Below are 16,627 nucleotides of genomic sequence, written 5' to 3'. Positions count from 1 at the left end.
AAGGGCAAACATAGCCAACCCTGACTGAGCACTCACTGTGAGCTGGGTGGAGGCTCAGCACGTTGTGTGGCCGTTTCTGAGTTAGCCACTATGGCTGTCTCAGGGGAGGGAGGTGTAAGCAGGAGACTCTGCCCTCCCCTGCCCTGCCTCTGACCTGGTGTGGCCTACCTCGCCCAGCCTCTCCAGGCGCTGACTAAAGCCACTGACACTTATCCTGAGAGGAACAGAAGGGGTTGGATAAGGCTGCCCTTAGGAGCCCCCAGGCCCTGGCAGGTGTAGGCACCCAGGGGCCCTGTGCTGATCTTCCCTGTCCACCAACCCCGAAGGAAGTGTCACCCTCTCCGTTTTACAAGTGAGGGAGCTGAGGCCGCATTACAGGATGGTCAGTCGCTGAGGCTCGAGTTCATCTTCACTGCAGGAGCCCTCAGCCGCACCCAGCCTGGGGTTTCGTCTCCTGCTCCATTCATAGCGGCTATTTGACCCTGGACAAGTAAATTGCACCTCAGTTTCCCTATCTGTAAAACAGAGATAGTAATGACACCTATGCCACAGAGCACGCAGGGGGATTCAATGATTTAACACAGCGAAGGCGCAGCACAGGGCCTGGGTCACTGGCAGTGCAGAGAAGAAGCTGCTGAGTCAAGATCTCAGCCTCCCTCTCCCACTCGAGGCCAGGGCTCCTTTAGTTTCCTGGGGCTACCCCTCCAGCAGGTGCAGGACGACACCTGCTGGGCACACTCAGTGCCTCAGTAGATACCCCTCTGCCCTGTCGGATTGATAGCCAGGAGAACTCGGGAGGGGGCAGGTCTAGTAAGGACCCCAGGCCCCTCCCACCATACTGCAAGACGGATCTCCTAAGATTCACCACAAAAAATGAGACATATTCTTCTGAAGTCAAGAAAATAAAGCACTACACTTCAGAGAACTACAATTTCATCTGAAGGAAAAAGGTGTCATTTAAAAAATTAAATCATGTTTGTTTTCTTTGTCTTTCCCCAATTCCAGAAGCAGTCAACTGCCAAGACATGAACTTCGACAGAGCAAGGCGTGAGTTAGGGAGACGGCCATCTGCACTGAGCCCAGGAGATGCAGGCATGGGAGAGGAAGGAGGGTGAGCTCGCTCCAGGGTGACCTGCGTCTGCTCTGGGGCCTCAGCTCTGTGCCTGTGTGTTGACCAACCCAAGGGTTCCAGGACCCAGTGTTTGCACACCTCGACTTTGGGGGCGCCCAGCCATCCTGATCTCCAGTCCCAGCTCTGCTACTGACTAGCTAGGGTAGCTTGGGCATGAGATCAACCCCTCTGAGCCTCACTTATTCATCTTTCAAAGGCACAGCATAATAGCAGCCAACTCACAATGTCCTTGGAAGAATTAAATGAGATCATGCCTGCAAAGCTGTGAGCCAGGGCCTGACATAGAGTGGACACCTCAAATATATTAGCTATTAATTCTGCATTTCCTTAAGATGTTTTTTGCATTGTCCTATTTCTAAAAAATAGAATGTAGAGAGGATGAAAAGACAAGCCATATATTGAGAAAAAATATCTGCAACAGACATACCTCATAAATAGCTGTTATTCAACATATACAGAGAAGGCTGGGTGTGATTGCTCATGCCTGTCATCCCAACCCTTTGGGAGGCCAAGGCAGTCTGATCACTTGAGCACAGGAGTTGGAAATCAGCTTGGGCAACATGACAAAAATCCATCTCTACAAAAAATACAAACATTAGATGGGCATGGTGGTGCATGTCTGTAGTTCCAGCTACTTGAGAAGCTGAGGTGGGAGGATTGCTTGAGCTCAGGAGGTCAAGGCTGCAGTGAGCCATGAGCCTGCCACTGTACCCCAGCCTGGATGAAAGAGCAAGACCATCTCAGAAAAAAAAAAAAAAAAAAAAAGAATCTTACTTGTGAGTCCCTCAAATGTTATTGTTACTTCCTCAAACTGTTGACAGATTAATACATAACCTACTGACATTGAAAAGGACACTGATTTGTTTCTGAATCATGAAATTTTACTGATTGTCTTCTACATAAAACTTCTTAGCTTGTATGTGGCATCTGTAGCCAATGATGACAAATTTTGTATTCTGCCCTCCGAAAGGGACAACTCTGATATGGAGTACCCTCCCTTCTCCTAAACTTTTTTACAAAAGCATTCCAACTTGTAACAGACTTGGGAACACACCTAGCTTTGTTGGTGTGTCTTCCTGGATTGATTCTCAAATGTAATTCTAATAAACTTGTATGAAATTATTTCTCCCTCCACATCTTAATTTTGGTCTACATCTTAAAGCAACAGCAAGAAAACAAATAGCCCATTAGACGTTAACAGACACCTTGCCAAAGACAATAAAGATGGCAAATGATCATATGAAAAGATGCGCCATATCATATGTCATCAAGGAAATGCGAATTAACACAACGAACTACCATGATACATTTATTAGAATGGCCAAAATCCAGGACAAGGACAACACCAAATGCTGGTGAGGATGTGAAGCAAAAGGAATTCTCATTAATTTCTGGTGGGAATGCAAAATGGTACAGCCACTTTGGAAGGCAGTTTGGCAGTTCCCCTCAAAACTAAACATACACTTACCATCCAGGAATCATGCTCCTTGGTATTTACTCAAAGGAGCGGAAGACTTAGATCCACACAAAAACCTGCACACGAATGTTTATAACAGCTTTACTCATGATTGCTGAAACTTGGAAGCAACCCAGGTGTCCTTCGGTAGGTGAATGGCTAAATAAACTGGCAGGTCTGATACAGGGCTAAAAAGAAATTACTTAGGCAGTTAGGGAAGGTAAAGGAGTCCTTGGTAAGGTTTTTCTTTTAATAAAAAGTAGCCCCCAAATCATTTCTTATCTAACAGAAAGCGGCCTGAAAAATCAAGCTGCAAGCATAGATGAGCAAGCTGGCAGCCTGCAGAGGTGAACGCCAGCAGTCGTTCCAATAGTAAAGGGAAACCTGGAAGTCAGATATACTTCACATGAGGGTTCCCTCTTCCCTTTTCTTTGTTGCCACGTGTGCAAAGCAAAGCAGGCAACATGGCACCAGCCAGGTAAAAATCCCATTTACATAATAAAAGATTAGGATGGGATGGCCAGCCTCCTCACAAGCTATGTAAATGGCACACCTGGTCCAACCAATCCACTATGCCCTATGTAAATCAGACACCACCTCCTCAAGCTCATCTATAAAACCAAACGCATCTCACCCCAAACCCAGAAACCCATTCGGGACCCCTTCCTCTGCACAAGGAAGCTCTCTTCTTTATTTCGCCTATTAAACTTTCTGCTCTTAAACTCACTCGTGTGTCCACATCTTCGATTTGTTTAGCATGGGACAACAAACCTCAGGTATTTCCTGAGACAGATGACACCATTTCATATCCAGACAATGGAATATTATTCAGCGCTAAAGAGATGAGCTATCAAGCCATGAAAAAAAAAAAAAAAAACATGAAGGAAACTTAAATGCATGTTATTAAGTGGAGGAAGCCAATCTGTAAAGGTTACATACTGTACAAGTCCAACTATATGACATGCTAGAAAAGGCAAACTATGGAGACAGTAAAGAGATCAGAGGTTTCCAGGAGTTGGGGTGGAAGGAGGGAGCACAGAGAATAGGTGGAGCACAGAGGATGATTAGGGCAGTGAAACTATTCTGTATGATACTGTCATGGTGGATGCATGTCATTATATATTTGTCTAAACTCATACAATGTACATCACTAGGAGTGAACCCTAAGGTAAACCATAGACTTTGGCTTATAGTGATGTGTCAATGTAAGTTCATCAGTTGTAACAAATCTATTTCTCTGGTGTGGGATTTTGATAACCTGGGAAGCTGTGCATATCAGGGCAGGGAGTATATGGGATGTCTCTGTCCCTTCTGCTTAATTTTGCTGTGAATCTAAAACTACTCTAAAAAATAAAATCTGTTTTTTAGGAAGAGTGGAATGTGTCTTACAATTGAAAAAATACATTTCTTGTCTTTTGTTCACTGAAAACCTGTTACTAAACTAATGATAAACCTTTAAATCTCTTGTTCACCAAAAAACTGTTACTAAACTGATGACGGACCTTTAAAAATCCACAGTATCTGAGACGTGAGGAGGTGCAATATCATTCATGAAAAACTCCGTTCCTGTGAATGGCCCACAAGAAGACACACACTTGTAGGAACAAGATTCAAAGCCAATGACTAATGGAGCGTTGAAGATGTTAACTTTGTTCAGTTCTGGAAAGGGAGAGAGAGACCTGCCCTGCCCTTTCACAGCAGCCAGGAAACCCAGGTGCCAGACTTCCACTTCCTGCCAGGGTGCAGTAACAGGTTCTAAATTTATCCTCCAGACCTTGTTACAAAATAAATGAAGCAACAGTTTTCAATTCACTGAACTTCAGGCAATGATCAGTGATCCCTGGGAGAGGAATGTGATAAGGTCAGCCCATGGCTGCTCTGGCTTACAGACTTGAGGGTTTCACAGCATGAGAAGGGAGAACCAGGTGAAGCTAGGAGACACCTGAATTAAGGAGATGAAGCTGAAATTTTGGCAGAATAAGGCAGCTAGATTTCATAGCACAGAACACTGGAGAGGAGAGAACTGCACAGAGGAAGAGCTCTGGGAATCTGCAGAGGATCCTCGGAGAGTATTTCACTGAGCACCAATCGGCATACATGTGTGAAGGAAAGAGCTGAGACTGGGAAACAATAATTCAAGAGGACTGGAGAGAACCATTCCCAGTGTTTGCACTGGGCTGGGGACAGAGCTGGTCCTATTATTTAGACTGGAAAATATTCTAATTCACTGAGCATTAAGTAGAGTGCTTAGAAGAATCTTGCCTTGGGAGTAGGGAAAATTAGCTCTGGGCTGAACGCTGCTCTGGTCCCACCTAACAATTCTTAAAAGACAGACCTGAAGGACTTAAACTGTTTCCAGGCAACTTAATTAGGTCCCAGAACAAAGCTCAGGAATGCTTATAAGGATACAAAAATATTCACCACCCGACGAGGGTAAAATTGGAAATATCTGGCATCCTATTAAAGATTACCAGGTATACAGAGCAGGAAAATACGACCCACAATGAGGAGAAAAATCAATCAATTATAACTAACCCTAAACTGACAGAGATGTTAGAATTTGCAGACAAGGACATTAAAACTACTCTTAACATTGTATTCTATATGTTCAAAAAGTTAGGTAGAGACATAGAAAATGTCTTTTAAACAGCCAAACAAGGCCAGGTACAGTGGTTCACACCTGCAATCCCAGCACTTTGGGAGGCGAGGCAGGTGGATCACCTGAGGGCAAGAGCTCAAGACCAGCCTAGCCAACATGGTGAAACCCCATCTCTACAAAAATATAAAAATTAGCCAAGCATGATGGTGGGTGCCGTAATCCTAGCTACTCAGGAGGCCAAAGCAGGAGAATCGTTTGAACCCAGGAGGCAGAGGTTTCAATGAGGCGAGATTGTGCCACTGCACTCTAGCCTGGGCGACAGAGCAAGACTCCATCTCAGGAAAAAAAAAAAAAAAAAAGAGTCAAATAAAAATTCAAGATATGAAAACTACAGTGTTTGAGATAAAAAGTATACTATGTTGAAGAAAAGATTACTAAGATTGAAGGCATAGCAATAGAAACTATACAAAATAAAATACAGAGAGAAAAAAGAATTTTACAAAACTGAAAAGAGCATCTGTGAGCTGTGAAACAACTTCAAGCAGGTAGATATAATGGCCATTCAAGTCCCCAGAGGGGAAAGACAAAAGGGTTGGAGCAGAAAAAAATACTTGAAGAAATAATAGCAGAAAATTTTCTAAATTTGGTAAAATCTGTAAACCCAGAGATTGAAGAATCTCAACAAATTCCCACACAAAAAAAAGGATAAAAAGCACGTCATAATGAAATTTCTTAAAGCCAGTGATAAAAAGAATATATTAAAAGCCGACAGAGAAAAAAAATTTAAGTACAAAGGAACAAAGATAACAATGGCAACCTATTTCTCTTCAGAAACGATAAAAGCAAGAAGAAAGTGAGACAACATTCTTAAAGTATTGAAAGAAATTTCTGTGAACCTATAATTCTATAACCATTAAAATATCTTTCAAAATGAAGGTAAAATAAAAACTTTTTTCAGACATGTAAAAATCCTCAATACAGGAATGTTAAAGATAGTCCTTCAGACAAAAGGAAAATGGTATCAGATGAAAATATGTATCTACACACACAGAAATAAAGAGCACCAGAAATGTAAGATCTTTTCTTATTTTTTGAAAGATAATTCACACACACACACACAAATGATTAACATATAACTTTATATCCAGTGAAAATTTTTTTGAAAACATAATACTATTGACAATAGCCCCAAGAAAAATGCAATAATTAGGTGTAAATATAGCAAAACATGCATAGTATTTATATGCTAAAAACTACAAAATGCTGTTGAAAGAGATTTTTTAAAGTCTTTAATAAATGAAAAGACATGCCATGTTCATAGATTGGAAGATAACCCCAAGTGATGTAATGCAATACTAATCAAAAGTTAAAGAAAAATTGTTTACATATATAGAGAAGTTGGTTCTAAAATTTATATGAAAAGACAAAGGAAGCTAGAATAGACAGACAATTTTGGAAATAAAAAACAATGTTGGAGGAATCACATCTTGATTTTAAGACATTATAAAGCTGCAGTAATTAAGACAATGTGATACTGGCAAAAAGACAGGCATATTAAATCAATGGAACAGGGTAGATAACCCAGAAATAAACTTAAATACAACCACTTGATCTTTGGCAAAGATACAAAAGCAATTCAATGGAGAAAGGATAGCATTTTTTAAAAATGGTGGTATAAAAATTGGTCATCCATAAACAATTAAACAAAATAACCTGGACTTAAACTTCACATTTTATACAAGGCTAACTCAAAAATAGATTATAGATAAAGACAGAAAGCATAAAACTGTACAATTTTTAGAATGTCACGTCAGATTCTTAGCAAACTCTTCACCACCAAAAGCATAGTCCATAAAATTAAAAAACGATAAATTGGATGTCATCAAATTTAAAAGTTTTGTTTTACCAGACTATCAAGACAATGAAGATAAGCTACAGAGTGGAAGAAAATATTTGCAAACGACATCTACAACAAAGAATTTGTATGCGAACTATATAAGGAGCTCTCAAAATTCAACAATAAGAAAAGAAAACAAATAATTAAAATGTGGGGAAAGATATTTGAAGAACAATAGACATACAGATCAATGGAACAGGCCAGAGAACTCAGAAATAGACCTACAAAAATACGACCACCTGATTTTTGACAAGGGTACAAAAGTAATTCAATGAAGAAAAAATAGCCCTTTCAACAAATGTTGTTGAAACAATTGAACATTCATAGGCCAAAAAGAAAAAAAAAGAACTTCATGCTAAGTCTCGCATGTTATACAAAATTAACTGAAAACGGTTCATGGACTTAAGTGTAAAATGCAAAGCTATAAAAGTTTTAGAACATAACGTAGGGAAAAACAATTTCACAATCTAGAGTGAGGCAGAGTTCTCAGACTTGAAACCAAAAGTACAATTTATAAAGGGAAAATTTGATGAATTGGATTTAATCAAAATTAAAAACTCTTGTTCTTCAAAAAACTTCATCGAAATGGTGAAAAGACAAACTACAGAGTAGGAGAAAATATTTGCAAAACACTTATCCAACAAAGGACTGATGTCTAGAATATATAGAGAACTCGCAAAACTCTACAGTTAAATAAACAAACAATTCAATTAGAAAATGGGCAAAAGATATGAAGAGATGTTTAATGAAAGACCATAGACAGATGGCAAATAAGCACATGGAAAGATGCTCAACAGGACTGGATATGAAAGAAATACAAATTAAAACCACAGTGAGATTCCACCACATGCCCATTGGCATGGCTCAAATAAAATACCAAATGCTAGCAGGGAAACAGATCATCTAGAACTTTTATACATTTTTGGTGGGAATGCAAAATAGTTCAGCCACTCTGGAAAATGATTTGACAAGCTAAACACATCCTTGCCAAATGACCCAGAAATACCATCTCTAAGATAGACAAATGCAAAATTATAATGAGACCTTTCAATACCCTCCTCTCAATTACCGATTAAAGTAAATAGCTAGAAAGTCAGTAAGAATATAGAAGACTTGAACAACACTATTAACTCAACTGACCTAAACTGACATTACAACCAACAACAGCAGATTGTACATTCTTTTCAAGTGGACATAGAACATTTTATAATATTGATCAGACCTTGGGCTGTAAAACAAGCCTCAATAAACGTAAAAGGATTCAAGATATACAAAATATATTCTCTGATCTCCATGTAAATACATTCAATAACAGAAAGCTATCTGAGAAAGTCCCCCAAATATTTGGAAATTAAAATAACACACTTGTAAGTAACCCATGACTTGAAGAAGGAATCAATAGAGAAATGTAAAAGTATTTTGAAATGAATGAAAATAAAAACACAACATATGAAAATTTGGGGAATGTTACTTCGGGGAAACTATAGCATTAAACATCTGTATTTGAAAAGAAAAAGATTGCAAATTAATGACTTTAAATTCCATTTTGCGAAACTAAGGGAGAAAAGACCAATTAAACCCAAACTCAGCAGAAAAAAGGAAGAGTAAAGGACAGAGCAGAAACTTACAAAATAGATATCAGAACATTGACACAGGAAATCATTAAAAACCAAAAACTGATTTTTCAAGAAAGTCAATAAAATTGATTAACCTCTAGACAGACAGTTTAGAAATGAGAGAGAGCAAGAGAGCAGGGAAGGAGATGAAAATTACTAACATCGAATTGAGAAACAAGACATAGTAAAGATTCTGAATATACAAAAATGATAATGAGGGGATAATCATGAACAACTTTATGCCAATCAATTGGACAACTTAGATGAAATCAGAAAACCCCCTGAAAGACACAAGCTACCAAAGTCCAATCAAGAAGTAGACACGGTAGATAATTTTTAAGTTGAATTTCTAATTAAAAACTTCTCCATACACAAAAAACTCCAGTCCCAAATGGCTTCACTACAGAACTTAACTGATTATTTAAGGAAGAAATAACACCAAGCATAGGCAAACTTTTCCAGAAATTAAAAGAGGAGGAGACACTTCTTTACTCATTCTATAGGCCCAACATCAACCTGATAACAAAACCAGGCAAAGACATTAACAAAAAAAATATCCACAGACCAATATCCTTTGTGAACATAAACAGAAAATTTCATAACAAAAATTTAACAAGCCAAATCCAATAATAATAAAAGGGTAATACATCATGATCAAGTGAGGTTTATTCTAGGTTAGTTTAACATTTCAAAATCAAACTATGTAATTCACATTAAGAAACTGAAAAAGGAAATGTCCATATGATCATTACAATAGATGTCAAACTTTCTAAATAAAATTCAATATTAATTAGAAAAATGATCCTAGCAAACGAGGAACTTCCCCAACTTGACAAAGAGCATCTATGAAATACCCATAGCTAACATCATTCTTAACAGTAAAATAGTATAAGAGCAGGAAGAAGAGAAAAATGCCTGCTCTCACCACATCTATACAAATGTGTACTGGTCTAGGCAAGAAATACGGCAAGAAGAAGAAACAAAAGCAATCAGATTGAAAAGGAAAAAATAAAAACTGCTTTTATTCATAGATGTCATAATTGCCTCTATAGAAAATATAATGGACTCTATAGAAGAAGCTACTAGAATGAATAAGTGAGTTTAGCAAGGTTGCAAAGTAAAAGATCAATATATGAAAAATAACTGTATTTTTATATGTTAGCAATGAAAACCAGAAATTAAAATTAAAAACACTATGTACAATACTATAAAAATATAAACTTGGAGTACATCTGTCAAAAGATGTGCTAAAACTGAACTCTGAAAATTACAAAACATTGCTGAGAAATTGAAGAGGACCTGACCAATGCACAGAGGCACCGTATTCTTGGTTGGGAGACTCCATATTGTAAATATGTCAGTTTTTTCCCAAATTGATCAATAGAGTCAATGCAATCACAGGCAAAATCCCCACAGTCTTTTTTTTTTCAATAGAAGTCGACAAATTGATTCTAAAATTCCTATGGATATGCAAAGGACCTAGATGGCCAAAAAGAAGAAGAAAAAATTAGAGGTCTAACACTATCTGATTTCAAGACTTATTATAAAACTACAATAATTAAGATAGTGTGGTGTTGATGGAAAAATAGTCAAATTAAGCAACGGAACAGAACAGAGTCTAGAAATAGACCCACAGATAGAGACAACTGATTTTTGATAAAGGTGCAAAGATAATTCACTGGGAAAAAATAGTCTTTTCAATAATTATGCTGAAGCAATCAGATGTCTATGTGCAAAAATATGAATCTTGGCCGGGCACTTTGGCTCACACATGTAATCCCAGCACTTTTGGAGGCTGAGGTGGGAGGATCTCTTGGGCCCAGAAGTTCAATACTAGCCTGGGCAACATGGCAAAACCCTGTCTGTACAAAAAAACCCACAAAAATTGGCCCAGCCTGGTGGCATGCACCTGTAGTCCCACCTACTTGGTAGGCAGAGGTGGGAGGATCACTTAAGCCCAGAAGGTCAAGGCTGCAGTGAGCCATGATCACACCACTGCACTCCAACCTGGGTGACAGAATGACACCCTGTCAAAAAAAATAATGAAAAGAATCTTGGTTCATACCTCCCACCACTTACAAAAATTAACCCCAAATTTAATATAGGTCTAAATACAAATCCTAAAACCATAAAACTTCTAGGAAAAACAAAAAACAAAAAACAAAAAACAAAAAAAATGAGAAAATATGTGTGACCTTGGCTTAGGCAAAGATTTGTTAGACGCAACACAAGAGCACAACCATACAAGAAAAAATTAACAAATTGGACTCAATCAAAATTTAAATCTTCTGCTCTTAAAAAAAAAGGAGAGAGAAAAAAGCCATCGACTGGGAGAAAATACTCACAAACCATATATTTAATAAAGGCCTTATATTCATAATATGTACACATTTTGAAAACTCAATAATAAGAAGAATAGCAATTCAATAAAAAGTGACCAAAGATTTGAACAGAAACTTTACTAAAAAATACAACAAAGGGCCGGGTGCGGTGGCTCACGCCTGTAATTCCAGCACTATGGGAGGCCGAGGCAGGCAGATCACGAGGTCAGGAGATCATAACACAGTGAAACCCCGTCTCTACTAAAAATACAAAAAATTTGCCGGGTGTAGTGGCAGGCGCCTGTAGTCCCAGCTACTCGGGAGGCTGAAGCAGGAGAATGGTATGAACCCGGGAGGCGGAGCTTGCAGTGAGCCGAGATCGTGCCACTGCACTCCAGCCTGGGCAACACAGCGAGACTCTCTCTCAAAAAAAAAAAAAAAACAAGGAAGACAAGTAAGCAGATGAAAAGACATTCCTTGTCATTAGACATTAGGGAAAAGATATTCCTTGTCATTAGACATTAGGTCAAGTTACCGTGACTGAATGTTGGTGAGGAAATGGAGAAACTAAAACTTATGCACTAGTGCCATATACTGCTTTGGGAGATGGTACATATGTTATGTCTTAAAAACTTAAAAAACATGCCCCTGCCGTATGTCCAGTCATTGCACTCTTTAGTATTTGTCCCAAAGAAAGAAAGCACTTTCTCTACAAAGGCTTGTACACAAATGTTCATGGCAGTTTTATTCATAAAAGCCCCAAAACTGGCAACAACTCAAACACCCACTAACAAGTGAATGGATAAACAAATGGTTGGACATCCATACACCGGAATACCACTCACCATTAAAAACATAGCGAACGAATGATACACACAACAACATAAATAAACTTCAGTATAACGCTGTGTGAAAGAAGTCGGTCTGAAGAAAAGACTGGACACGGCATGATTCCACTGATATAAAACTCTAGAAAATGAAATCTCATCTATAGTGGCGACAAACAGATCAGCAGAGGGGAGTTGGTTGGGGTGGGCTGGGGGGATTGCCAAGGGGCACAGGGAAAGTTTAGGGTGATGGATTTGTCCACTATCTTAATCGTGGGGGTAGTTTCATGGGTGTATATGTATGTCAAACATCAAATTGAACATTTTAAATAGGGCAGTTCCTCATATATCAGTTATACTTCAATCAAGTGGTTAAAATATACTAATACAATTTAAAGGGGGAAAAGTAACTCCAGCCGTCAGCTGCCTTTAACAAGTCGGTTCTGCTGGCCCCTGAGCCCCTGCACCACCCTGGCTTGGGCTCCTGGGTCTGGCATGTTGGCCACCACTTGCTATGTCTTGTGGACCAATGTACCCTGCCTCCTCCAGGTCTCATTCCAGGAAAGTCACTTCAAATTCCACAGATGTGATTCTGGAGCAGGGCAGGGGAAATGAGCGAAGCCCTCAGAGCACAAGGCAGGCCAAGTCAGGGCACAAGAGCCTCGGAAACAGCAAGAGGTGGTGACAAGTACCATCTTACTGCTCACTCATGCCCTATGATTTAATATAGTTCTGACATTTCTCCAGCTGAGTGGCAGTGAGAGCTGCAGCTGCGTGAAATCGGGGGATAAAAGTCGGAGCAAAAGGCCTGAAACCTTGGATCCCTGTCATTTCACCACCAGCTCTGCCAGAGTCCAACTGGCACAGTACTAGAGCGTGAGAACAGGAACAGAGAGAGAGAGACTGAAAATCCCAAGAAACTGCTCCTTCCTTGAGAGTCCACTGCTGCTTTTTTTTTGGCAGATGGGGCATCAGGGAGAAGCCATCCGGCTGAACAGAGAAGACCCCAGGCTGCTGGCAGTGGAGTCTGGGGGCTGCAGTCCCATGCACTGAGCACCTACTATGTACCAGGCCAGGGCAGGCTGCAGGGATGCTGCAGTAAACAAGACAGGTGAGGCCCCTGCCCCCATGGACAATCATCCTGATTATCATCATCATAATAATAATATTATTAATAATAATAATAATAAAGTAACATTCCCCTGTGCCCGCCACTGGGCTAGGTGCTCCACTCTAGCGGTTCCCATGCAGGGGCCATGCTGTTCCCCAGAGGAAATTTTTGGCATGTCTGAAGACATTTTCAGTTCTCATATCCAGGGGTGCGCGGTGCTACTGGCATCTAGTGGGTACAGGATGGGGTGCTGTTAATCACCCTTTGATGTACAGAACAGTCCCCACAATGAGGAATTATCTGGCCCAAATACCTCAGTAGGGCCAAGGCTGAGGACCCCTGCTCCATACTCATTTCTCACTTAACCCTCACAACACAACTGAGGCCCAAGTCACCTACCATGACACACCTGTGAAAAGGCAGGTTAGGACTGGAACCAGGTCTGCCTGTGCCCCGAGTCTATACTCTGACCCACAGCATGGCGCAGCACCCCTAGCACACAATAGAGAATACGCTGGGAGCCCAGGGTTCTCAGTTCAAGTCCCAGTTGATCCCTGTAAAGAAATGAGTCAGTCATTAAACCTGTCTAAACCTGAGCTCTTTACTTTGAAAATTGGGTTCATAATCCCCGATCTGAATGAGCATAGAGTGAAGGAAAAGCTCCCCCACTGGTGGAAACACAGGATTTCACATTCATTCATTCATTTACCAAATCTTTACTGAGCATCTGATGCTGCTCTGGAGATAAACCGAGAACAAGATACAAGAAGTCCCTGCTCCCAGCGCACTTACGTTCTGGAGGATTCTGGGACATTTGGACAATCAGGCCACTACCTCCAGGAAGGCGGGGCCACCCCCAGTGGGGAAATGCTGTCGCTGTCAGTCCTCTCCCCTAATAGGATTCCTGGAAGTAGATAAGAAACAAAAGCTATTCCTGTCCCTCCCAGTGACTTTTATGCCCATCACTGTGCCCTCACCCTCTTTCTCTTCCTGCAAAATGCAAACTTTACAACGTTTCATTTTCAAAAGCTCCCAGTCTCCAATGCAGGTTGAACTCCATGCTCAACGATACTCTTACCAGGTTGGTGATGGTATTGCTGTGGCTTTCTTGTATTTTTCTTTTCAACCACCTAGCATGACATCATGTCCACGGGACCTGAATTCAAGGCAGTAGCTCTTCCCTTCTCCTCTCCATCCACCTGCACGTGGCTGCCCAGTTAATCCTCCTGGAGCCCACACACAAGATCGTGAATCCCACTGAAGCCTGTGCTGGGCACTGAACAGTAGCCCAGGTCCGATCCACAAGCCCCTGCATCCTTTGTGAACAAACAAAGCCAGCCCCACCCACAGCTTCTAACCACCCTCCTTCACCTCACACTTTCCTCCTGGAAGACCTGGGTCTTGCACATCAGGCAAGCCCCTGCCCCAATCTGGGCCTCAGTTTCCCCATCTATAGAATAAGGTCTAAATAGAGGAACCATCCAAACCCCCACACTTTTCATTACCCACTGTGAAGGCTCGACCTTCCTGACTCGTGATGGGGCTGCACTGGGCAGGACAGTGTGCCCTCCATCTGTGTCCCCAGCACAGGGCTTGGTGCGCCATAGGGCAGCATGGCGCATCCTTCTGAGCATGAACCTGAAGTCAGACAGGCTGGGCTCAAGTCCAGACTTTGCTACCCAGGTAGTCGGGCACTTTGCTTCCAAGGGTCTCCAGTACCTCATCCCTAACACGGAAACAGTTCCTCCAAGTGCTGTTGTGAGGATCCCGGCCAGTCCCTTCCTGGGGTGCCACCCCCCACCCCTACCCCCACCCCCTCTGCACCCGGAGATGACCCCCGCCCCGCACTTGCACGTGTTGTGCAGCCACGCCCCTGCCACAGCTGACTGGACCGGGGCAGACACCTGACCCCAGGCAGACCAATAAGCTCAGGGTTGGCCCGAGAGCCGGACCTGGGCCCAGTGCGCCTGTAGGACCTGAGTAAGGGAAGAAGGGAGGTAGAGGGATGGCAGGAGAGTGAGGACATGGAGCTGGGACCAGAGAGGGAGGGAGGGAAGGAGGCAGAGCGGTCCCCTCCAGCAGGCCCAGGCTCCACCAGACCTCTCCAGGGAATAGGTCCCAGCTATGATTTAAGCCAGCCCCAGTGGGTTTCAGCCCCTCCCAGCAGAGCGCCCCATTCTCTGCCCTCAATCCCCAAAAGCAGACATGTGCCGTCCTCTGCCCAGCTCCTCCCCACCCCTCTGGACCCCCTGCCTGTCTTCTCTGCGGTCTTTACTGGACCGTCTTCCCAGAGGCCAGGCTCCTGATGGGGCCTCAGTCGTGTTTTCTGGAGGAATAAGGGAATGAGTGAATGAGCGAGTGAGTGAGTGAGTGAGTGACAAAACCTCGGAGGCGCCCCCAACAATAGCTGGAAACCGTCATTCTGAGCAAACTATCGCGAGGACAGAAGACCAAACACCAAACACCGCATGTTCTCACTCATAGGTGGGAATCGAACAATGAGAACACTTAGACACAGGATGGGGAACATCACACACTGGAGCCTGTCGTGGGGTGGGGGAGGGGGGAGAGATAACATTAGGAGATATACCTAATGTAAATGACGAGTTAATGGGTGCAGCACACCAACATGGCACACGTATACCTATGTAACAAACCTGCATATTGTGCACATGTACCCTAGAACTTAAAGTATTAAGAAAAAAAAAAAAAGAGCCAGGGCCGAGTGGCAGGTAGAACTGGGCTTGGGTCCTCCTCTGCTGCTCTCAACCTCCCTGAGCCCCCACCTCCTTACCTGCAGCCCAGCGGGGTGGCCACCCAGTCGGTGCCAGCTGCATGAGCACTGTGGCTTAAGCTTTCTGTAAATCACTTTCGTTTTAGTAAGAGATTGCAGATCTAGGCTCAGCTTCCTTCTTCTTCCTGAATATCTCGAAATGTGCCTGTTTTAGAAGCCATGGGTGCTGGGGATAGCCAGGAGACAGGGATCCTTCCCAGCCCCCGCCCCCTGCCATTGCCCAGGTTGGGGAGGGAGAAAAGAGCCTTGGTTAACCATAAACACGAGCCCAACTACTTGGGGAGAGTAGTTTAACCGTTATTTTAAAGTTGTTTAACCGTTATTTTAAAAAATCCTTTCTGTCTAAATCTGCCTTTTGCCAGTACTCAGATTTCAACCCCCACATCAGGTACCACCCCACCCCTGACTCTCTGCTGGGCAGGTCGGTAGACTGGCCTGTAGAGGTGCCTGGATGGTGCCCTCCTTCTCTGTCCTCTGACACCCAAGGGCCTGAGCGCTGAGCCTCAAGGGAAGACAGCTGGGTGCAGGAAGAGTGGCTCAGCTAGTTCCCAGTTCAAGGTCTTTGGCAGATTACTCCATCTCCATGGACCTTAGTGTCTTCATCTGTAAAATGGGAATGATGACTTCAGAGGGCTGTGGTGATGACTTGGGAGGAAGCACTGAGGCCAGCACCTGGCACAGAAGTCGCTCAGCACTGTGAGCCCATGGCTCCTCCCTGCAAAGACAGAGCAACATGAAAAATCTTTTGGAATATTTCAGTTGTAAGTGATAGAAAAGCTAACCCAAGTCCGGGCGCGGTGGCTCAAGCCTGTAATCCCAGCACTTTGGGAGGCCGAGACGGGTGGATCACGAGGTCAGGAGATCGAGACCATCC

At 42.4% G+C, this 16,627-nt stretch overlaps 1 long non-coding RNA gene across 1 annotated transcript; it reads right to left on the bottom strand.

Moving 5' to 3' along the window:
- Nucleotides 1-1,685: 1,685 nt before the first annotated feature.
- On the bottom strand, nucleotides 1,686-14,738 carry LOC103883043. Its single transcript, XR_645101.4, has 4 exons — nucleotides 14,038-14,738; nucleotides 13,752-13,863; nucleotides 13,359-13,513; nucleotides 1,686-1,709 (listed from the first exon to the last, which is right to left on the bottom strand). It is a non-coding gene; the product is annotated as an uncharacterized LOC103883043 (long non-coding RNA).
- Nucleotides 14,739-16,627: the final 1,889 nt, after the last annotated feature.

Source organism: Papio anubis, chromosome 1 (assembly GCF_008728515.1).
Source record: "Papio anubis isolate 15944 chromosome 1, Panubis1.0, whole genome shotgun sequence".
Taxonomy (NCBI): Eukaryota; Metazoa; Chordata; class Mammalia; order Primates; family Cercopithecidae; genus Papio; species Papio anubis.
The sequence above is the reverse complement of the archived record's forward strand: the minus strand, read 5'-3'. Positions and strand labels throughout refer to the sequence as shown.